The following is a 25,977-nucleotide window of genomic DNA, read 5'->3' as shown; positions in this document are numbered from 1 at the left end:
TGTTTATATGGCTCACTTGGAATCCCCACCGGACTATAATACAACAATGGTTTTGAAAATTAAAACAAAGAACTTAAAAGAAGCAAACAAATAAATCCTGATACAACAGGGATATATAACTGCATATTACCCGGCTTGTATGGATGCTTGATACTGATTGGTTGAGCGCTGAAATCAGAGGTCTGATATCCCACGATAACAGACCGCTCCGCTCTATAACAGACCGCTGCCTAATCAACGGCTCAGAGCAGCTGCTGCATTCAGGCTGCACTGCGTGGATTTAGTGCTGTATCCAACATATCTACCATGTAAACAAACACACAGCGACATTTACAACTAAACATTGCTCTGAAGAATGTCTTTAAAAACATTTGAGGCGAGAAATAGACGCAGTAACAGAAAATGGATTCTATTTGACCAGCACTTCTTTGTTTTCCAAGGCGACCGTGTCACGCTGGGGGGGACGCACTTTCAGCCGTCTGTAAACAAGGAAATACTTTGTTTTGTTTTTAGTTTTGAGTCAAATTATTAATTTTATTTAGTAGCCGGGTAATAAGCGGGATAACATCTCGCTCAGCAGTCATTATCGAGTGATAGGAGCCCTTCAGGTTGAGCGAGATGTTATCCCTATCAAAGTATACAGCATATTAAGAGCTAGAGCGCTGTGGTAAAGGCCCTGCCCACCACCGCAGAGGTTGTGGGTTTGAATCCATCGAACCCACACGTGTGTGTGCGTGCGTGCGTGTGTTCTAAATCGGACAGGGAGCTAGTGGAGTGAGGTAAGCACTGGGGTGATGGTCACACTTTTTCTTGCCAGTATTATAAGTAAACCTTATACAAAACAAGCAGATACATGTAGTTTAATTTATGATTCATCAGAGCAGTAGTTATAAGACTCTTTTTAGGAACAAACTGATAAAATCAAATACTGTCTAAACTGTTGATAGAGAAACACAAAAGTTTATCGTACATAGCCGGGGAATCCACATTATTACCACGATCACACTATCTGAGATCCATTGACTTCCTCCCACTTTTATGTGGGGATGATTGGCGTCTGTGGAGCTGGAGAGCCGAGACTGTGGAGGTATTAAACCAGAGACAAGCAGCTTTGTGATACTTCATGGGACCCTTTAGATAAAAGAGCCTGCTTGACAGAGAGATTTAAAGAAAGCTTCCCAATTCAAACTAATCTGCAAAACTCTGCAGAAACTTGATGGATTTCTTCCTAGTCCATTTGCCCATAAGATTCCTATAAAAGCATTGCCGGGCTTTGTCCATGCTTTGGTTTTCTTTTATTTTAAGGATTCATTACATGCACACTATTTTCCTGGCAGTTTTTTAAAACTAATTATCCACAACTTTCCAACGTTGTGCATTGCGCAGAAGGTGTGCGGCAGCTTCCGGCGCTGCAGCCAAGTGTGATCTACAAGCTCACAACGGTTGCATCTGCAACGCGACGTGAGCTTGTATGTCAGCAGTTAACTGGAAGTGTCCCGCAAATAATGCTACAGTAAATTCTCGCGGAAACAGGTGGATACATTTTTTTGGTAGAGTAATGTTTTGCATGTTGGACGTAGCAACAGCCTGAACATTTTAAATGAGCTATACATACTATGTTACTGTATATGGCCTAACTTTCATTAGCGATTAACCAATCTGTGGGCTGTGGCTCAGAGGTAGGCCATTGATATTGCAAGTGGGCCCCCAAATAATTAGCAAAACACTAATATTGTGATGATAATATAACTTTCCTTTGAAACCCTGAAAAATGTGTTTTCATTGTGATACTGATGAATAGGAACATAAGGTACACTATGTTAGTTCCATTGATCTAGGGCACAATTGATTGAGCATTACAATTAACATGCTCTGAAATTGCCTGTGGCCCACCCATCTGACCACATATAGGCTACTTGTTAACTGGTCGACTCCAGATTGTCAAGGTTTCAAGACCCCTTTCTTTTTTCTTTCCTCCAAACAAAGAGAGAGGAAGGGAGAGATGGAGAGAGAAGCGAATGTGAGAGGGACCTCCACCTCTTATGTTAACTCCATAATGTGCAAACAGCCCATAAGTGTTCAAACCCAGAGTGGGACCATGATTTTACTGAGATCCAAATGCTGGCAATGCAATGTTAAATCGCCTGTACTGCTTTAAACTCAGTGTCTAAGAACCAATTGCTTGAGTTTGATGTGATAAAATGCTAATTCCTATAACTCTAATTCCAATAGTAAACCGTGTGTCTACTCGATGCACAGCAATTATCTCTCTCTCTCTCTCTCTCTCCCTCCTTTCAGCATAATGTAACTGAATCGATTAAGATCATTAAAATAAACATGCTCTGAAAATAAGGCCCATCTGACTGCTTAACAGCAGATGCTTTCGAGATGGGCCCTGATCCTCAAAAGGTTGGGAACCACTGATGTACAGAATGCTAAATGTATACTTTAATGTTTAAATTCTGCTCTTCCCAAAAAAGTTTTACTCTTTTTCGCAAACCTCTACTTTTCATGAGCATAACACCAGTGGAGTAAAGTAACTAAGCACATTTACTTATACTGCACTTAACCACACTGGTAGCACTTTACAATAATGACCAGTTATAAATCATTTATAAACATTTATAAGCAGTTTATAGATGAGTAATAAACATGAACAAACTGTTTCTTGACATTTGTAAATGTTTAACTAAACATTTATAACTGTTTTAAACATCATTTACATGTTATTAGTAAACTAATCATGAATAAACCATTTATATACATTTGTAAATGCTTACTAAATCATTTATAACCAATGCTAAAATTCACATAATGTGTAGGTAGGAATGCATTTACAAATGTCTGTTAAGGTGACCTCCATGTGTTAATAATTATAAATAATAATTTAATATACGCTTTGTAGATGTTATCAAGAGCCCTAATGTAAAGTGAAGACTATTCATTGCGACCGTGAGGTCGCAAGTTACTATACAAACCTCCACGGGATGTCCACCCGTCCGTCACGTCACGTCACGTCACGCCACGCCACACTTTTGGCCCTACTCTTATCTCTGGCACCGTTGCCCCTATCCATGCCAAACTTTGCACACACTCCTTGGCTGCCAAACCACAACCTCCGCCCCTGATTTCTCACATGCCTTTCTTCTAGCGCCACCATGAGGTTGCTTATCTCCCAATTAGGGAGTCTTACTGGTTATTTACATCTGTCGTCTGTTAATGTGGCCACCTTGTTTGTTCATGGTTATGCTTTGTAAAACATTCCTTAAATATCTATAAATCATTAGTAGATGTTATCAAGAGCCCTAATGTAAAGTGAAGACTATTCATTATTTACAACTGTCTGTTAATGTGGCCTCCATGTTTGTTCATGTTTAGCAGTTTGGCAAGTTTGGCATGGATAGGGGAAACGGTGCCGGAGATAAGAGTAGGGCCAAAAGTGTGACGTGACGTGATGTGATGTGACGTGACGTGACGGACAGACTGACAAAGGGACTGACAGACAGCCGGGGGAGGTTTTCATAGTAACTTGCAACCTGATGGTCGCAATGAATAGTCTTCACTTTACATTAGGGCTCTTGATAACATCTACAAAGCGTATATTAAACATGAACAACACATGGAGGTCACCTTAACAGACATTTGTAAATGCATTCCTACCTACACATTATGTGAATTTTAGCATTGGTTATAAATGATTTAGTAAGCATTTACAAATGTATATAAATGGTTTATTCATGATTAGTTTACTACTTACTAATACCTTACTAATATCATGTAAATGATGTTTAAAACAGTTATAAATGTTTAGTTATATGTTTAGCAATAAACAAGTTGTTCATGTTTATTACTCATCTATAAACTGCTTATAAATGTTTATAAATGATTTGTAACAGGTCATTATTGTAAAGTGATACCACTACACTTTTGAGGTATTTGTACTTTACTTGAGTGTTTCCAATTTCCAGTACTTTTACTTCTATTCCACTAAATCAGATCCAAATATTGTACTTTTACTCCACTACATTTATTTGAAAACCTTAGTTACTAATTACTTTGTAGATTTGGATTAGTATTATAGCAAAACATACATTAGCCACTTCAACCCTACAGTATATACATTTCAGCCATTTGAAAATAGCCGATCTACAAGCTCATTGAAATGACACATTCTGCATTATGAGTATTTTTACTTTTTGTAATTTAAGTACATTTTGATACCAATACTTTTGTACTCTTAGGGTGCCCTCACACCAAAATACCTATGAGAGTGGAATCCGCGTTCCGCCAACGAATTTCAATGAGAGTGAAGCGGTTTCATGCCAGCAGAGGATTTCTGCAAAAAACGCTCCCTTCTCATTGAAATGCATTGGCGTAACGCGGATTCCACTCTCATAGGTATTTTGGTGTGAGGGCACCCTTACTCAACTAAATTGAGAATTCCAGACTTTTACTTTTATTTCTACATTGCAGTATTGATATTTTTACTTAACCCTAGAACACTGACACTATTTTTTGTTTCACCTTCACTAACACTGGGTATCTTTTACCTGATATAATATATTAAATATAAAATACTTCTCATCAAAATATATTAAAGTACATAATACATGGCAACTTGAGGTACTCTTTTTTAATATTTTAACATTAAATAAAAAAAATAAAAAAAACTGCATACCATCCCATGACACCACCTTCTTCCACTTCTCTTCATTTTCTTAGTCTCCTCTTCATCTTCGTCTTCTCTTATTCTCCATCTCATTGCTGCTAGCAGCTCTAATTGTCTCTTTAGTTGATTAGTAGATTCAGTCAACCATGTTGTTTGCTATTATTGTAAAAGACAGAGACAAAACACAGAGTGAATATAGACAGAGAGAGAGAGAGAGAGAGAGAGAGAGAGAGAGAGAGAGAGAGAGAGAGAGAGAGAGAGAGAGAGAGAGAGACGGAAGGAGTGATATTCAAAATGAAAGCCTTCCATTGTGTGATACCCTAAGGGATACCATGCCATCTTTTATTCATTCTAATTAGCTTTTAACTAAATTAACTTTCTCATAATTTAGCTGAGAGACAGACACTCCTGATGTTCCCCTTCCCTATGCGCGCACGCGCACGCACGCACGCACACCTATTCACACAACATGAATAGAGATCTCAAGATCCCAATTTAAATTGACATCAAAGGTGCTAGACGCCAGCCCCGCCACGTAATTAATTATTTTCTTTTTGAAAATTGCATTCCAGCAAATAATTCTGCTCAGTCAATAATTGCACAGCTGAAATAAAACTAACTAGCTTAAATTTGTACTTATTATCTTCGGAAGGCCGGGAGGCAGAAAATGTTTTCTCCCCTGTCTGTCTATTTGTGTCTGTCTGTCTGTCTGTCTGTCTGTCTGTCTGTCTGTCTGTCTGTCTGTCTGTCTGTCTGTATGTCTGTCTGTCTGTCTGTCTGTCTGTGAGCATAGATCTAATCCCAGAAACCGTTTTACCAATCGGTGTCAAATTAAGCAATATTACACGAGAGGGTCTGCAGTCCTGCCTACGGAACTCGCCTTCGGCTCCTGCAGCAAGACTGTCGTGCCAGATAACCGTGATAAGGCAGACCCTCGAGTGTAATATTGCGATTATACAACTGTTGCCCTTAAAAAAAACAGGTCAACTTCATTTCATTGTAATTAAGATATTCAATAGGAATTTGTAATTTTGTAATGCCACATTTAGCTACTATGTCCCTGAACTTCACATGAAAACTGCTAGCCTAGCCACCTAGCATAGTGTGGGGAGAAGGAGAGTGCACAACTGAATTCTTGGCTTGATGAGACAGTGCAGTAGTGCTCGTTATCTGCACTGTTGGAGAGCCTGTTTTTCATTGAGAGCCCGACTACCCTTTGTATAATCTTTCCTACAAACTACACGTAATTTTTACATTTCAATTCGACTAGCGACTGGCAAGACTACACTTCTCGACCATTTAAGTAGGGAATGGGGAACCAAACGGGGGGGACCAAAACAAAGCGACGCCGCTTCTTCTGCCTGATGTTTTCTGGTTTTGCCTATAGACCGGATCACGCAACGAATACCAGGCTTTTGTCTGAGGTGGAAAGTCTGGTGATGCGAGGTTACAGCTTTTCATTATGGCTGTAATCCACGACTTTCACAGCCCTGACTAGGCGACAGCCAGGGCCATGCACAGGTGCGTGCGTGCGTGTGTGTGTGTGTGTATGTGCATGTGTGCATGCGTGCTTGCATGCGTGTGTGCGTGCCTGCGTGTGTTTTTCTGTGCTGGTAAGGAGGCTGTCTTGCTGAGTAGCTGGAAACATAATGAGGCATTGACAGACAGTTACAGTTGGATCAATACACCACCTACAGTACACAATACCTCCACTGTCCTTCCACACCGATGACCTGGACTGATCTTGACATGGTCTGATACTTGATCCCGATATGCTGACGTCATACGCCCTCTTTCAACCTGCTGTCCCTATGTTTTGGGATGCCAGATCCCCTTTTTCCCCCAAGAAATAGTGAAAACCTACAAGCTCACATCGTGTCACACCACGCTGTGAGCTGGTATGGCTATTTTCCTTACTCATTGTACGATGATGTGTACAGGGCTTACCGGTAAGTTATTAAAACGGGGGAGGACTACTGCAGTATGTGTCTGTTTCAGGGTCACTTGTTATACTGTACCACTGTACATTACTTAGTTACTGTAAGCATCCAGATGGCAATTGCCACCCCCTAGTGTTCACATTTAACCTTGAATTCAGTTATTTAATGCATATTGTACTGTTCATTTATCAATCATTTTCAACGTGCATCCCTATTTTGGGAATGTCATTATAGGTGATAATTTTCAAACAGACAGCAAGACAGTGGCTTGGCTAGTGGAGACAGATGAACCAGGGGCATCAATTGGGTATGGCAGGGGTATGCAGCTGCCATACCCCGGGTCCATGCAGGGGTTACTTTTAAATATAAATCCATGAATGTCTCTTTGTCTATCTGTGCTGGTTATTATGTTGTTAAATTACAGTAAAATAACTACACATGTAAAATGTAACAAAATGGTCACTCTAACAAGGTATTATAATTATATTCTCCACACTTGTATTCTCCCCATCTTGACAAAATGGTATAATTTATCCAGGTTCCGCAGGTCAGCTGCACAGGTTTAATGCATTATTGTTAATTGTGGCACGTTTTTACTAAAATGCCAGCTGCACTTGAACAACTGTTCCAGGCTGCCATATCCAGCCCCAGAAACCATAGAAACCCGGGGGAAAAAACGGACAAAACCAGATTTCTTATGCGTGCGCATGAGGACTCCCATCTTTGCCATACCCTAGCTTTTGCTGAACTGATGCCACTGAGATGAACACCCGCACACACATGCACACACACGCACGCACGCACGCACGCACGCACGCAACACAGGAAGACCTTGGCTTGTGACCACTAACCCCCAGGTCACAGATGGCTGTATCTTGGGGGCTGACAGTAATGAATGGAGAGTGACTGGTGTGATATCTGTGCCCTGCACCTCCCTGTTCCCATCTTCAGCTCCCACCCACCCCAGCCTTGGTGCCACTTATAGCTTCTTCTCCCAGATGGCACACGTTTGGTCTCTGACAACTCCACATGTCTCAGTCAATGCCCTAGTCCCCACTTTGCAGGATGATTCTCCTACAGTACATGGACAGTGACCTGTATTTTGTCAATTTCCCACCTATATTTGAAGATTCTTTATTCACGAAGGGGCCTAATTTCACTATACAAGCCAATTACATGATTTCTGCTTAGTGTGACATTTTATGTTAATTGCATGTCAGAGCTGCGATGATTATTGTGCGTTGATTATACACTGTTAAATGATGCAAAAATGTTGATGATTTGTGCACATTTTAATCACTGTCAGGTTTCAAGTATCTCAGAGATCGACAGAGAGTGTTGTGATCCAGTGTCACAGTTGCATGTCTGCATGTAACTGTACACACTGTAGAGTGCTCGTGAGAATCTTTGGTACAGTAAAAGCAACAGTAGTTCCTTGAGATGGGATTTCCTTTAACACAGTGGTTCTCAACCTGGGGGGTCCCCAGATGTCAGGGATGGGTATCGTTCACCTTTTAATCGATACAATACCTTTTTCGATACCTGGGAATCGATACGATACCTTTTTCGATACCATTTTCGATACTTTTTATTTATTATTATTATTATAATTATCATTTGCCTTTTTCTATGGGCTATTTTATAGACGTTGGATCATTATCATAACTAGAAGCGGGCGGCCCAGCGTCTAGTCGGCGACCTGGCCAACTCGGAACAATGTAAATAGGGAATGAATGCCCCGCCCTTTAATGCAAACCCCATTATACCTGTTTTCATAGGACCCGTTTTGACCATTTGTCTGCCTGTGTCCATTTTTGCCCATATATGGAGATATCTGTATCTGTCTGTCGGTGTCCATTTTATGTCCATATATGGAGATCACTGCAGTTATAGTTCTGGGTCCATTTTATGCCCATATATGCCCATATATGGAGATATCTGTCTATCTGCATCCATTTTATGCCCATATATGGAGATCTCTGTATCTGTCTGTCTGTGTCCCTTTTATGCCCGTATATGGAGATCTTTGTGATTCTGCATCCATTGTATGCCCATATATGCCATATATGGAGATATCTGTTTATCTGCGTCCATTTTATGCCCATATATGAGATTTCTGTCGCTTTTTCAAACAATCGTGGGTCGGGTCGGGTTGAGGCCGAGCACTGCACTACCTGCTGCGGTGGGGAACGCACGTGCCGAATTTGAAATAGGGAATGAATGCCCCACCCTTTAATGCAAACCCCATGAATGCCCCACCCTTTAATGCAAACCCCAATATACCTGTTGTCATAGGACCCGTTTTGACCATCTGTTTGTCTTTGTCCACTTATGCCCATATATGAAGATCTCTGCACACACAGTACCGGTTGCGGAAAACTCTGATGTCAGACTTTATGCCCATATCTGGAGAACGCGCGTGCCGGTGGGAAGAAGGGTTCTCGAGATACGCGGATTACATACATACATACACATTCACAGAGATTTTGTGTTGACTCATGTGGCGTACGTGATGTCAGAGCCTTTTATGAAGTGATGTCACAATGACTCAGCGCTTGCGCCGATTTCCTCCGGAACAGCCTGATGTCAACAATCAGCTCCGCATAAGGAGATTCCGAACGTTTCGCGCCGGTTTCGGAAAACCGCGAGTCGGGTCGGGTCGAGGCCTGGCACTGCACTCCGCGCGGCGGCGGGGAACGCGCGTGCCGAATCTGAAGCCGGTGGGACGAACGGTTCTCGAGATACGCGGATTACAAACAAACAGACAGAGATTTGTCGCATTTATAGATAGATAATAAACATTATATGCTATTCTATGCTATTTTCACAGTAAAGAGTGTAGCCTACTAAAGCAGTCATTAAACTTTCAGTAGCCCAACTGTTACAGATGCGACCGGCAAGGGGTGCATTCAAAAGTATCGAAACAAGGTATCGTTCGTTTTTACGTGAACCGATACTCGATAGTATCGTGTCAGTGAATCGATACCATTAAAAGTATCGCCGACGATACCCAACCCAGTACAACATTGTTTTCTCACTCAACAGTAAACAAAACAGCATAACGTTTAAGTGTATAGAGGGTATCTGTTGCGAGGTGTTGTGAGCATGTAGATCTGCTATTTTCACAGTAGAACCGTGCTATACAAAATGTAATGCCTTAACTCTTAGAGCTCCTCAGGGTGGGGGGGGGGGTCGGGGGGTCCCCCAGTTAAAATATGATTATTTTGGGGGTTGCGGCCTGAAAAGGTTGAGAACCACTGCTTTAACAAGTCTAATACTCCTGGACAGGAAGGTACAACACTAGTGGCCCTTCTTCTACAGAGCCACACATTGTTGAGCGGTGGTAGACCGCTCCCATGCATACATGGCTGTGTGTGTGGGTATGCGTGCGTCCGTCCGTGTATGTAGCCTGAAGTGTATGTAGCCTGAAGTGTATGTAGCCTGAAGTGTATGTAGCCTGAGGAATGTGTAGCCTGAAGAATGTGTAGCCTGAGTACCACTGAGTGACCAGAGAGCCTGAGCATCAACTGCAACACACACACACACACACACACACACACACACACGTGCACATTGCACACGCATGCATGCGCGCGCACACACACACACACACACACACACACACACACACACACACACACACCTGGGTGAGGCACGCACGCACGCACGCACGCACGCACGCACGCACGCACGCACGCACGCACACACACACACACACACACACACACACACACACACACACACACACACACACACACACACACTGTTGAGCAACCTTGCAATGCATGTATTTTACCCATATACCTCAACCCCTGCTCCACTCACCCAGCAGTGCACAGCCTCCACCACTCAGTTCACACGGGTGTGATATATATATTTTTTCTTTGTCTCTCATGTTTTTGCCCTCTCCCCTCTTTACTGGGGGCACGCCATCACAGTGTACACACTGAGGTGTGTTTACATTCAATCACGACCTCAGCCATCTGCTGTAAATAGTGGCAACATTATTTAGTAAATACAGGGCAACAAATTCATCAAAACCCAGAAACCCTGTGTGTGTTGGCTGGTTACACGACACATGGTTGAGTTCCTTATACTGTTTTCATGTTTAAGTCTGTTCTGGGTCCCCTTGGATTGTAATTAAACTGGATAGAGTGATGGGATGCCAGAGGCCTTAGTATGAGCTACTTCACACAGGGGTCCTCAGAGAAATACAGAGTGTGAGAGTGGGTGTAAAAATGGACTCACAAAATTAAACTAACACTTTGGAGTTTGCTCTGCATCACGCCCAACCCCAGTACTTTCTCTCTCTTTCTACGGCAATCCCTCCATCATTTCTGTAATATATTTCTTGCTGCTGTGTTCTCCTTTCATCTGTTCTGTCCGTTTATTTGGTCCTCTCTTCTGCTAGCTTCTTCTTCTGTTCAACTCACATCCCTTTTATTTATTTGTATTTTTATTTATCTCGTGTCCCAGACAAACTAATTTGAATATTGCCACAGTTGACATGAATTATTGATCACGGTGCAGGCACTCAAGGCGCTAGTTTCATCCTGTTAATCAAGCCCTGAAGTGGATTAGTGCCCTCTACTAATTAGCCATGTGCAAGAGGAACAAACTATTGGTGCCTGGCTGTCCTATCATGACTGCTTTGATGTATGCTCACTGTAATGCAATTTTTATTTTTGCATTTAGTGACGATAAACATTGGAATCTAATCAACGTTATTGTTTTTATTGTTTTTCCAAAATGAGTGACAAAGTCACAAGTTCACATGGAACTAGTATATTATCAAGTTAACACAGTATTATGGTGCTGGGAGTCTATCGGCTGGGAGAGTGTGGTCACTGCTTTATGGTAGTTTGAATTTATATTTGGGAATCAACGCTATACAGCGTATCACTTTTTAATACCAGGACCCCAGACTTCATTTATAATACGTTTAAGAAAATTGATAAAGCTAGGGAAATTAATGTAAGTACATGTATAGATTTGACTAAAATCTTAAATAATAAATATATGGGGTAATTATTGGGTTAATAAACATATTGGGTGTTGTAGAGACTGAACCAAACCACAACACAAGCCGGGATGCAAGTTGGTTATTTAATGAGGGGAAAAGTACAAATTCGAGGAGGGGGAAATCAAATAATGAAAACAGGTGTTATAATTCTACAGATACAGCAGCAACATACAGTAGGCATGAGGAATGTGTGGCTGGCCGAAGTTCTATAGTGGTTCAACATCAGTGGTTATCCTACATTATGACATCATCACTCAACGACATCACAATGTCATCACAACCATGTCCTTTAAAATGAAACACCGCTGAACAGGACTGTCTGTCTGTGTATAGAACAGAGGATTCCCAAAAGATACCTGGTCTGATATTGTGCTGTCGATCAACTCATCAGCTTTGGCTTTGTGGATTTGACACATTTTGTGAGTCATTTGCACCACTGAACCATAGAGCACACATTTGGACTCACTCTACTTGTACAGAGCAAGACTTAAACTACCTTGGTGAGAAATGTTCTGCTGGACGCTGTATCTGAGTGGAGGACCACAGATAAATACAGAAGAACATGCAGCTGTTGCAGTGGGAAACAAGGTTTACACCTTTGAAGCAGGCTATGACAGAACCACGGATCAGATTGTTGTGCACGTTTTCTACACAGTGTCTTTGCGCTGGAGGAAGCTGACACCTGGAACACCCCCAGTGACACCTGGAAAAGGAGAACGTCACCTTGAGGTTCCATCCTCGCGCTACGGCCACTCAGCTGTGCTGGTTGAAGATGTCATCTACCTCTGGGGAGGTCGTCAGTATGAGTAATCATGTAAGCTCTGCAACGTGCTTTATGCATTTGATGTCGACACCCACATATGGTTCAAACCCAGGGTTTCTGGGACTGTTCCAAAGGTGAGGTATTGCCACTCAGCCTGTGTCTTGGAGAAGGTCATGTTTATCCATGGAGGATGTGCCAAGATAGCTGGAGACACTAATGACATGTATAAATTGGACACCACCACAATGGTCTGGTCTGTAATGATCAGAAGCACTCACCCTCGTTCAAGTCAAGTCAAGTCAAGTCAGTTTTATTTATATAGCACATTTAAAAACAACAGCCGTTGACCCAAAGTGCTTTACAAATACAATTAAAAAGAATAGGCCATCGTCTATTTACATGGCAGTGATGCGTGATTTGGAATTGCACACGCGTTCTGGGCAAACCCCGCCCATGGAAGCTTTTGATTGGCTGAACCGGCACTAGGGAGCGCTCCTTTTTGGTCGCTTGGACCGCATGGCGGTGCGTTTATCGTGGGCTTGCCCAGGCCTGGGCATAAATATAACGATTGCATTCACCACGGCTTCGTAACTCGCGCGGCGCTCCGCCGGCCGCGCGGCCCTGGCCTGCTCTTCGCGGCCACTCGCGCCTGCGGCGCTCGGGGGCGAAGAGCAGGACCAAGGTCCGCTGGCCTTCGCGCCGCTTGCAATGTCGTGGACAATAATCAAACGCCTCCGCCCAGAACGCATGTGCAATTCCAAATTACGCGGCAGTGATATAGGCATACATAACATAGTAACACACGAAAGAACAAAACAAAGCTAATACAAAAATAAAACAACAAAACACCAAAAACATAACCTCATACAATATTAAAAGCGCAAGTAAAAAGATGGGTCTTCAATTTAGATTTAAAAACTTCAATGGTGGGGCTGTCCTTTATGTGGAGTGGTAAATTGTTCCAGAGAGTGGGTGCGGCGACAGAAAAGGCACGATCACCTTTAGTTACAAGGTGTGTGTGGGGAACTGAGAGGAGTTTCTGGGTGGCAGATCTGAGTAGCCTGACGGCAGGGGGATAGTTAATGAGGTCAGAGATATAAGATGGGGCAAGGTCATTGAGGGCTTTAAAAACAAATAGTAATGCTTTAAAATGAATTCTGAATTTAACTGGTAGCCAGTGCAATCTTACCAGTGCAGGTGTGATGTGATCCCGTTTTCTTGTTCCTGTGATGAGTCTGGCTGCGGCATTTTGAACTATTTGTAACCGGGAGATGGTGGACTGAGGCAACCCTAAATCAAGTGAATTGCAGTAATCTAAACGTGAAGTGATGAAAGCATGGGTTACTGTGATTAGGTCTGTGTGAGTTAGAATGGGTTTAAGTTTTGCAATGGTTCTAAGCTGATAAAAACTTCCCTTTACAACACTACTAATTTGCTTATTAAAATTTAGGGCTGAGTCAAAAAAGACACCTAAGTTTTTTATGGAGCCATTTATGTTTGTTTGGAGGGGGCCGAGGGCTTGGGAGAGGCATGTGGTTGAGGTTTTGGGGCCAAAGATTATTACCTCTGTTTTCTTTTCATTTAGCTGTAAATAATTTGTTGCCATCCAATTTTTTACTTCTTCCAGGCAGTTTAGCAGATTGTCGACTGAGCTGGTATTGTCAGGTGTTCATATCGGCAGTCTGCCACCATCATCGGGACAAAGATGTTTGTATTTGGTGGCTCAGCGCACCAGTTCAGAGTGTTTGACACAGAGAACAACTGCTGGCTGAACACGCCTTCTGCAAAGCTTGGTCCATTAGTACGCTTGGCTCATTCAGCCTTTGCCTACAAGGGAGAGCTGTACATATTTGGTGGTCGCAACTGGGACGATGAGTGCCTCAATGATCTGTGGAAATACAATCCAGAGACCTTCTCCTGGAAGAAGGTTGAGCTCAAGGGGAAAACTAAGTCTGGGATGTATGGGATGTATGGCATGGTGGGAGATCGTATCTTCCTCCTTGGAGGAAGAACAACAAAAGCTGACCTAATCATCCTAGACTTAAGTCCCAGTCTCAAGACGTTATGCAAGCTAGCGGTCATTCACCACAGTCTTGATCAGTCTGAACTCCCACACAACATCGCATGGGAACTGGCAGCAATGAATACAACAGCAACTGACACAAAGATCTGTTGACTATTAAAAAAAATATGTTATATGTTACCAATTGTCTTTCGTTTTTCCTCAACTTTTCAAATACTGTTGCCACAGAATATTTTCTATTATTTGACCAATCCCCCAGACTTTTGTGCTTCTGTGCAAAGAATCTATGACTCGTTTGAGACTTGCAATCCATAGTTATCGGCCATTAAATAATACGCTGTTTCGACCGAGAGCGAGCAAAAACAAGGAAGCAGAGAAAAAGGGGCTTCAGTGAAAAATAAAAATAAATAAAAAATAAAACTATGAGCGGACGGAGATGCGGTTGTTCGATGAGGTCATTTCTTGTGTTCCGGTTCCAATGATGTTCCACCGGAAAGCAAACCAAATGGGGCTGATCGCTACCTGGTGAAAAAGAGAGAAAAAAGAGAGAAAGAAAAACTTGTATCTCCTGTAAGCAAAGATACCTGACACATATTATCCAAAACACAGCTTCATGTTGTTACTGTGGAGGACCTTCAAAATAAACGGGGCGCCCGCTGAGCTACCGGTCCAAGCGCCAACGATCTTTGCTGCTTGTCTCTCCCCATTTTCTGTCAGTCTACTGTCCTATCAATAAAGCCATAACAATGTGCATCGTGAGCTTGTGCTATTTTCAAACATTTTGTACTTTTACTTTTGGTACTTTGACTACATTTTTATACCAATACTTTTGTACTTTTACTAGGTCTACATTTTGTATTCCAGACTCAATTGTAACAGATTATTTCTATATTGCAGTATTGATACTTTTACATAAGTATGGAATATGAATAGGCCTACTTTTTCCACCACTGGTGACTTTTATTTTTATTTTATTTGGGGGCTTTTATGGCTTTATTGATAGGACAGTAGACTGACAGAAAATGGGGAGAGACACGCAGCAAAGATCGTTGGCGCTTGGACCGGTAGCTCAGCGGGCGCCCCGTGACTTTTATTTTGAAGGTCTTCCGTCACATCCTTTTGGTTGGTTTCATTGACAATGACGGTGAATCAAAGCCAACTATGGAACGAGCCGTCTGTTGCACTTATGACTTTGAGTGCAGATGGATAATATAACAACGGAACACAGGGTCAGTGTTCTGTTTTCTGTTTTCTGTTTTCTGTTTTTGAAGGGAAATTAGGAAAACAAAAATGGTGTTGAAGGAAAACAGACGTTTTCAACTTTGTTCCACCGAATTTTCAATGTTTACAGACATTTAGAAAAACTAAAAATGGGCCTGTTTTCTCTGTTTTCATTTTAGATTTAAAACTAAAACATGGTCTATGGTCCTGTTTTCTGTTTTTCATTTTAGGTTTAAAAGTAAAAAATGGAAATTTGGCCTGCTTTATTCTTTTTCTGAGTTTTATTTTGAAGAGAAAAACTAATTATACGTTAGTACCCGGACCGACATACAAGTATTACAAAGTCCTTAATGTCTCTTCCCAGACACAGTTTACAAACGTAAATAATTCTCTCTAAAGTACTACCAAAACATCGAAGCCTCAGAAGCCTTTTTCTCATTTTGCTTCAGATCGTGTGTTGCCTGCTGCACAGCGTCTCAAATTTATTCAAAGACTACAGCTTAATTTCCCTTTGCCATCGATTTCTAGCCTCGCCACAAGGCAGTGTAAAAGCCTATTGATTCACCCTCTCACACAGCACTCCGGCCTCTTCTCTCCCACCGACTGGTGGTGTGTGGGAGAGAGGGAGGCATGGAAGGGATGGAGAGTAGATTAGGGATGCTGGAAGGCGTAACGAGATGGGAAGGAGGGAAGTAAAGTGAAGTGAAGAGAAGAATACAATACATTGTGTAGGAGTAAAAGAGAGGTGAAGGTTTCCAGTGAGACAGAGGCAAGAGGGACGTTGATTACAAAGTAGGCTGCACATTAATATCATTTGTGTTTTGTAGTTGGAGCTGGTGGCAAGGACGTCATATAGTAGATCAGGGGTCTTTAACGTTTTCAGGCCAAGGACCCCTTAGTTGAGAGAGAGATGAAGCAGGGACCCCCACAACAATCATCAGTGTATTTTGGATTCATGTCAATTTGTGTTCTCAGATATTTAACTGAACCGTCAATAGTTAATTAATAAACATGACCTTTCACTCTTTTTCCCCTCTACAACAAAGCTCTTTGACGAAAATAGCCGATCTACAAGCTCACAACGCCTGCTATTTTTGGCTAAAGTTCTCTGAATTTGGACACTGTGGTTCATGTGGTTAATATAAAAAAGGAGAAAAAAAGTTTCTATCACTCAAAGATTTGGAGGACCCCCTGTAGTAACTCTGAGGACCCCCTGGGGGTCCCGGACCCCCAGGGGGTCCTCAGAGTAATAATACACTAGCCACTTGCATGCATGCCCCCAACTTGGGGGCATGCATGCAAATCAAAATCATTAAAATCACTAAAACGATAGAATGAAGTAAATGAAAACATTTTAACGCTGATCTTGTCTTTTAAAAGCCCCACTAGCGTCCTCCAGAGCTTGTGCTGCTCCTTGTGTTTGGCTAGCTGTCAAATTCCGGCCAAAGGGATAGAAGAAAGGCTCAAATTGTATATATATGTATTTTTTATTTAACCTTTATTTAACCAGTAAAAGGCATATGACACTTAATTGTTTTTTATTAATGTAATGCCTAAACCACACTATGCATAATGTAAGGGGTAGCACAGGTGTTTTAAGGATAAGACTGGTGGCACAAGATAGCAACTCGGCCATAGTGGTTAGTGCAACTTGGGTGCAAAATAGGGCCCAGCATGATTGTGTTCAAAGGTAAACTTTTGGCCTGATGGTGGTGCTGCGGGGGAACGTTAATATAAGGTCACCCAAATGGATAGGATTAATCGTCCAGGGCGAATGATGAATGTACTCAGTTAGTTTTATGGCAATCCGCCCATTAGAGTTTGAGAAATCTTGTGTGCAGGTGGAAGGTTTGGCCTAAGTGTAGATTTAGAGGAAAGGCCATGGGGTCACCAGGATTAGTGGGGTACATCCTACAGGAAGTGATTACGGTGCACAGCAAATTCCATGATAATCTAGCCAGCTGTTTTCAAGATATGATGTTTGAAACCCAAGTAGCGGACGGACAGAAAGACCAACCGACTGACCGACCGACCAGGGGTGTCGCACCGAATTCTGGGCCCTGCATGGGTACAAGGATTCACTGCGGGCCCCCGCACAATTATTTTGTGATTTAACTATTGGGAAATAGCAGATATACAAGCTCACAGCGCAGCACCGAGTGCCGCGCTGTGAGCTTGTAGATCTGCTATTTTTTTTAAATCGTGAACATTTGTGCGAGTCTTTGAATATTTCAAATTCTTCTAAGGTTTTTTGAAAAACTTATGTCAGTGGTGCTCAAACTTTTTCATGTGAAGGACCCCCGAAATGATATGTATTTGGCCACTGACCCCCATCTCAAAATAATTATTTCCAGAGACCCCCCAGAAGCTAAATTTGAGTTACAATTGTTCGCTTAAAAAGTACATATTCAAAGATTTGCACACATTTTCAAGACTTTTCAAAAAAATAGCAGATCTACGAGCTCACAGCACGTCACTCGGTGCCACGCTGTGAGCTTGTATATCTGCTATTTTTCAATAGTTGAAGCATTCAATAATAAAGGATAGACCACCTTGGGCCCTAATAACCCCCCCCCTCCCCCCCCCCCCCCCCCCTTGTGACGCCCCTGGACCAACTGATGCACATGGCATCTGCCACGGGCAAAATAAAGATAAATGGTGTTGTGGCCGGCTCCATCTCATAGTCTATATGGGACTTCCTTTACATCTAAATAGCTTAGGTACTGTAAACCACCGGACCACAAACATCCATGATGAAACAATCTATGATTATTTGAGGATGTGCCTTGTGTGTGTGTGTGTGTGTGCTTGCGTGTGTGCGTGTGTGTGGGTGGGTGTGTGTGTGTGTGACTTGGGAGTTTTCTAAGAACCTACTGTATGCCATTATAGGTCCAGGTACTTGCCCATTAGTGTGGAGCTTATCTCTCTCCAACACACACTGACCTTCACTGACCTTCACCGCCAGCTTGCCGCAGTCAGCAGGCTTTGCTTTGAGATTGTGTGAAGTTAAAGGAAGTGCAAAGAGGTGTACAGTGTGTGCGTGTGTGTGTGTGTGTGTGTGTGTGTGCATGCATGCATGCGCGTTGTGAAAGCTCTCAAGGCGAGCTGCTCCGGAGTGTTGACCATCTTACACCATTTACATCACTTAACCTGTATCTGAACTCTCTCCCAAGCACCTCCTCTTTACAGAAGCACCATGTGCTAAACCTCCACCTCCTCCACTTCCCCCTTTCCCCCCAGTCTGTCACCTCCACCCACCAGGCACGTGCACACATAGACATCAAAGGAGACACACACACAGGGGGAGAGAAAGAAGAGGAGAGTGGAGAGGGAGTCAGCCGACGCTCGCAGCATGTGATGTTTAAGATGTTAAACTTGGTCACACTCACACATAGGTTTGAGTGATTACTTGTTTGATGTGAAAGCATGATGGATAAAGACCTGGATGTTACCTCTTATTGTGTGATTCAGGTTGGATCCAGTCAATTTGAAGAAATAATAATCCAGCGTTTACTTGAGGTGACGTTTTCATTCACAACTTCTTGGCTAAAAATCCATTCTATATAGCCTATATGTCATTTTATAGCCTAGTTTAAACTAAGGGAGCTGCTCGACTCTTTTCAGACCAGCAGCTGACAGGAGTGAGTGCGAGAGCTTAATTGAAATGACCTACATTGCAGTGAACTGGAATTATATAATTAATTATTTGGAAGCAGGTGTGTAAAGATTCTAATCTATAAACATCTCAAATAGCTTTTATACTTTTTTGTAAGTGAGATCATAGTTCTAGATTATGCGCTCAGGAAAGCCATAGGTGGACGAGAACAAGAGCTTGGCTTCACGCTAACACCAAGGAGGTCAAGGCGGCATCCCACAGTAGTTCTGACAGACCTGGACTATGCGGACGACATCAGCCTGCTCTCCAACAGCATGGAACAAGCACAAGAACTCCTGAACAGGGTGGAGATAGAGTGTGCCAAAGTTGGTCTCAGGCTAAATGCTAAGAAAACTGAGGTTATCACCTATAACCTACCTGATCACTCTGACAACAACAGAAGGAGCTGTGTTGAAGGAAGTCAAGGACTTCAAGTACCTGGGCGCATGGGTCGACTCAACTGAGAAAGACCTTAAAGTAAGGAAGGCACTCGCTTGGAGGGCCCTGAACGGCATGAACAGTGTATGGAACTCTAGCCTCCCCCGCCAAATCAAACTTAGCTTCTTCTTTGCAACAGTGGAGTCTGCTCTCCTCTATGGCAGTGAATGCTGGACCCTGAAGCCAACCCTGCAGAAGTCTCTAGATGGGTGCTACACTAGAATGTTGCGTGCAGTACTCAACATCAACAGGAGTTCACATGTTACCAACAGGAGCCTGTATGAGGGAATACCAAGGGTAAGCGAGAAAATTGCCACCAGAAGAATGAGACTAGCAGGACACTGCCAAAGACACCAGGAGCTTCCAGCCAGCAAATTGGTACTGTGGGAGCCAACACATGGGCACCGGTCGCGAGGACGTCCCACAAAAACATACGTGGACGTACTCAAGGAAGACGTAGGGACACAGAACACCAATGAGCTGGCCAGATGTATGGAGAACCAAGATGACTGGAAACAACGATGGAGGGCTCGTCTGAGGACGACCTAGAGAGATTTGGCCTTATATATTGATATGTGCTCAGATGTGGCTATTTATTTGCTGGCTTTTAGGCTAATTAATTAATTATTTCAATCATGCCAACCTCTGCGCATGAGGGGGGGGGGGGGGGGGCTCTCTCTCTCTCTCTCTCTACTCTGGGACATCGGATTCGGAGCTCCGTGCCGTCGGACTTTCAGGCCATCGGAATATCGAGATTTTGCAGAAAGAATTGCCCTCTCTGTATAGAATGCTATGATATGGCATACATGCCATATCTTCAGTATTGACTTGATGATGCTTAGTTCAGAGTGGTATCAAGTACCAAAAATAGCCGACCTCCAAGCTCACAACGCGTTGGAGGTCTGCTATTTTCGATATTTTCACCAAAAGTCCCTTTTAGAAAGTTCAGCCCCTGCCTCTCTAACATTCTCTGCACGTCCCTGCACCACACTGTAGCTGCTCTCACCCACCGTGTTCCTTCACTCCCCAGACCCTGACCTCTCCACCCTCTGTGCTTCTGTGAAAGAGCACACGCACGCACGCACGCACGCACGCACGCACGCACGCACGCACGCACGTATTTGTGTTTAAGTGAGTATTTTTTTTTTATTATATGTGGACAGCAAAACAAATATGTATTTGTACTGCCCAACTCAGCCAGCCCGTCTATAAACCCATAGAAGTCTACCTCTATTGGTTCATCCTCATAATTCTCCATTATATTAATTCTCAACCTCACATTCAAACACAGAAGACGAGTCACTCTGCTGGAACATGTTCATGCGAAAGAAAACGATGTCTAGTTAATGAATTGTTTTCACATTTCTTAAATGGGAAATCATCAAAGTTAATGCGGCAGGGCTCTTTCTCCCTAGTGTTATTTCCCTAATGGGAGAGCGAAAACAGAATATGTCGCTTACGCATACCCACTCTGTGAATTATTCACTCCAACCTCGGGCCATTGTCTATTGATGTTCCTACAGAGTTCCCAATGCACAAATGACAAATCCTGTCACTAGCAGCATTAAACAGGCTTCCTCAATCATCACTGGATTCATTGTGTGGATGATGGCTGTGTTTTAATATTCATAATACTGTGTGATATACCAGTGAAAGCCAGCCAAAGTGAGCTTTGCTCCGATATCATTTGATAGTCTCTCACAGATGTTGCAAACAGTTGTGGGGCGATTAGCATACTCTGAATGGAACCAAACGTAATAATCATTTTATGAAGCTAATACATCAGCGCTGCAGTAGTACAGCATTTTAAAAGACACAGCTACTGGCAAAACATATGTCCCATTTACATAAATGCAATAGGTAATCAAGACACTGGGAGAAAACCTGCCCATTCTGTCTCCTAATCACCCTAAAGGCAAACCAGCGATACAGTTTATTGAACCATTCATTGCATTTTCTACAGGCATGATCTGCTGATGTTCAGACTATACCAACTCCATTCAGTGATCAGTATGCTGTTCAGACCACCGGCTGCGATTGATTTCTCTTACATTGTCTCTTCAGATCATATGCTTAATGTTCACCGAAAGGTCAAAGTCTCTGTGCTATTTTGAGAGAGCTAACATTTACCTTTTAACCCCCTTCACACCTAGAACGGATCACGAGCAGAACCCTGAACAGTTGCATGATTGTGTGTGTGTTGTGTGAAGTGGGTCATCACAAGGGGGGGGGGGAGTGGTACTGAGTTACTAGGGCCCAAGGTGGAGGGGGCCTTAATTATTTTATACTTATTTTATAATTATTTAGATATACAAGCTCACTGCGCGGCGAGCTTGTAGATCTGCTATTTTTGAAAAGTTGTGGAAATGTGTGCCAATCTTTGAATTTTTTAAGCGAACATTTGTAACTCAAATTTTGCTTCTGGGGGGTCCCTGGAACTAAATATTTTGAGATGGGGGTCACTACGGTGGCCAAATACATGTAATTTTGGGGGTCCTTCACATGAAAAGGTTTGAGCACCACTGACATACTGTAGAAACATGGTGTTTTCAAAAAACCTTAGAAGGATTTGAAATATTCAAAGACACATTTTCAAAAATAGCCACGCTGTGAGCTTGTATGCTATTTTTCAATAGTTAAAGCACAAAATAATGCGTAATAATGCGTTCCCAGTCTAAATGGGTTAAACCCCCTCTCCCTATGAAGAACATTCTTGAGGGCCTGCAGTGAATCCTTTTACCCAGGGCCCAGAATTTGGTGCGACACCCCTGTGTGTGAACATGACTTGAGGTTTTCATGAAAAGCATGAATAGATGAGGTACTGTAGTTATATATATAGCAGTGTGCGATATCCTTATTACCTAACAGACCTGCCCTTCTCTGAGGGTGAACAGCTGTGTTTTAGGATGTCTCTCTGCATGCGTCAGGCCCGCACGCACGCACGCACGCACACACACACACACACACACACACACACACACACACACACACACACACACACACACACACACACACACACACACACACACACACACACACACACGCACACACACACACACACACACACAGCGCGAGGACAGGAAATCACCGCTTCACCTGGGCCAGGCTTTATCCTGAATCAGCTCACGCTTCTCCGTGGGAGACAGATCTTCTCCTCTCCTCTCCTCTCTCCTCTCCTATACTCTTCTCTTGTATTCTATCCTCATTTCAAAGCACATAATGTACAGTACATACTGTACAAACACATACAATCTCACCCATGCACAGGCACGCGCAGGCAGGCAGGCAGGCAGGCAGGCGCGCGCACGCACGCACGCACGCACGCACGCACGCACGCACACACACACACACACACACACACACACACACAGTGTGGACTTTCAAGTAACATATTTCTATTGACTACTTTTATTCCCTAACACCTAACTCCAACCTTAACCATGCTTAACCTTAACCTGACTCTAAATGTAACCCTGACCCTAAATCCTAACCTTACCTTAATACAGCCTCTTGAAAAAGTGAGGACCAGCGTAATATTCTCACAATCATCACAACCCATTATTCTCCTCATCTTTCAATCCTTGTGAGGATATATGGACCTGAAAAGGATAAAAACTTTTCGCAACGGTGCAGTCACTTTTTACGAAACTCAGTAATATGGTAGAGGACTATGCCAAATTGTGAAAACACGAAGCTCGCAACAATTGGCCAAAGGGTTGCGCTGTAGGAAGCCTTTGAAAGTGCAAAATTTGAACAGGTATGCTCTGTTTGACATACAGCCATGAAACCCGTATACTATACACATATGCTTCTCCTCATGCCGAACAACTTCTTTGACCTCTGATCTTTAGATCTCCCATAATTTTTTTATTATATGAAAAACAGTTAAAATCGATCTCCTCCTGGGAGATAGATGACATGAACTTTGGACCAATATCTAAAGATCCGTTGGGCAGATTTCTTTTATAAATTGAAACATTACTTTTTAATAAGTAAGCTCCACCCTTAGATTTTCCACCATTGAACAGTTTGTAAAACGCTTAAACCCGTTTTTATCCTGGGATTTCAGAGGAATTTGCATGAAACATTCTACACGCAATCTAAGGACCTGTATCTAACATGCATATGAAGTGCACACAAAATAAATAATAATAATACTAATAATAATAAATATAGCTGCAAGAAATGATAAAGTGGCCAAAAACGTCTCAAATCATGAACACAGTCTGTGTGAAATTTTGCACGCACATTCCCACTAGGTCAAGGAACAGATGACACCCTTCTCACATTGCCTGTTATAGCGCATGCAGCGTCCGATTGCCGTGAAAGGCCCAAGAACACGTTGGCTTATTATAGCGCCACTAGCGCCACTAGGAGGCAAAAAAAAAACTAACTGGCCTAACGCAGACCTGTTCTCCAGAAGAACACTGCTTCTAGTTTTTCTTTGATTTCTTTTCCCACTTTTCTTGCTTTTCCTGCTTTTTTTCCCTCGCTGCTTTTTTACTTTCCTACTTTTTCCTGGCTTGGCCACTTTATTGCTGCTTGCAGCTATATTTTAACTTTGAGACTGTACAAATGGAACCAAAATACCAAACCCAACGCAGGGGATTTCACTGTGTAGGTCGGAATACATGCAGTAGTGTGGACAGAGCAGGCCTGTCTCAGCAGTTGAGAGGAGTGAATACACAGTGTGGACCGAGTCCTCTCTCAGCGTTTGGGAGCAGTGAATATATAGTGTGGACTGAGTCCTCTCAGCGGGAGAGAGCAGTGGATGCCAGCTTGGATGGAGTCTGCTTGCCCCCAGGACCTGGATGCACCTTCACCTGGTCCTCCTGTTGGACTTCCTAACATTCACCCTGCAATATGTTCATGTGCACGGAACGCCAAGTCCGGATCAGTCAGCTCCACTGCATCTCAGCATGCTGTAGTGGGGAGGAGAGATGGCTCTCATTGGTTATTGTGGTACACAGTGTTAATTTAACTCGGAACATTTATATGCGCTATACTTTACGTCTTGCTGTGTGTGTGTGTGTGTGTGTGTGTGTGTGTGTGTGTGTGTGTGTGTGTGTGTGTGTGTGTGTGTGTGTGTGTGTGTGTGTGTGTGTGTGTGTGTGTTTGTGTGTGTGTGTGTGTTTTCAGTGGACAGGGTTATAGTTCACGTCCCTCGACTGCCTGGGATGAGATCTAACAATCTGTCAGCGACCTTTTCTTGGCTCTCTGTCTGATCAAAGCCTCCGCCGAGCAACACCCGCTGCTGCAGGTCTCAGCCCTCTGCCCCGCCCATTTGACGAGAGCAGAACAAAGGCTGGCACGGGAGGAGGAGGACAGGGAGGAGAGGAGAGGAGGGGCCTTGGAGAGAGAGGAGGGGAGAGGGGCCAGGCAGAGGGGTCATGTTTGAAGACAGCAGAGACGTTCAGAGAATGTTAGAGAGGCAGGGGGTGAAATTTCTAAAAGGGCCTTTTGGTGAAAATATTGAAAATAGCAGACCTCCAAGACCTTGGAGGTCAGCACACTGTATTTTCGGGGCTTGATACCACACTGAACTAACCATATCAAGTTAAAGGAGTAGTTCACCCCCAAGATGACTATTTTTCTATTGATTACTCATGCTATGGAGACTTTGAGTTCAATAATATTTTTGAGTTTTTGTTGCATTCCTAAGACAATAATTTGATAACAATACATTTACCCCCATTGATTCCGGATGGGGACCCAAATGCATTTGGGTCCCCTCTGTCTGGAGAGAGGGCACTTTTTACAGACAGATAAAAGGGCAGGGGCTCAAGCCCCCTTTGATGTCTATCATGTGTGCACGTGCCTAGAAGAGAACTGTCTGAATCCCTGCAGACCGACCCACCAACAGACAGCTCAACTCGGCCAACACAGAAACACACAGAGGAGGAGGAGGGTAGAGGACAAAAGAGGAGGCAAAAAGTACGTAAGAATCACTGAGGAGGAGGAGAAGACGCTAGGGTAAAGGGAGGGGGAGGAGTCCTGCTGGACAGGAATAGCAGCTGCAATTAAGATTAGTCACCAGATAAAAGGTGCCCCCTGTGTGTGTGTGTGTGTGTGTGTGTGTGTGTGTGTGTGTGTGTGTGTGTGTGTGTGTGTGTGTGTGTGTGTGTGTGTGTGTGTGTGTGTGTGTGTGTGTGTGTGTGTGCATCTGTCTGTGTGTGCGCGTGTGCATTCTGTGCGCATCAATTAGGATTGTAACAATTCGTCGATCTCATTGATCTATTTAACGG

This window comes from Nannobrachium achirus (assembly GCF_963921795.1).
Source record: "Nannobrachium achirus genome assembly, chromosome: 7".
Taxonomy (NCBI): domain Eukaryota; kingdom Metazoa; phylum Chordata; class Actinopteri; order Myctophiformes; family Myctophidae; genus Nannobrachium; species Nannobrachium achirus.
Note: the sequence above shows the minus strand (reverse complement) of the source record.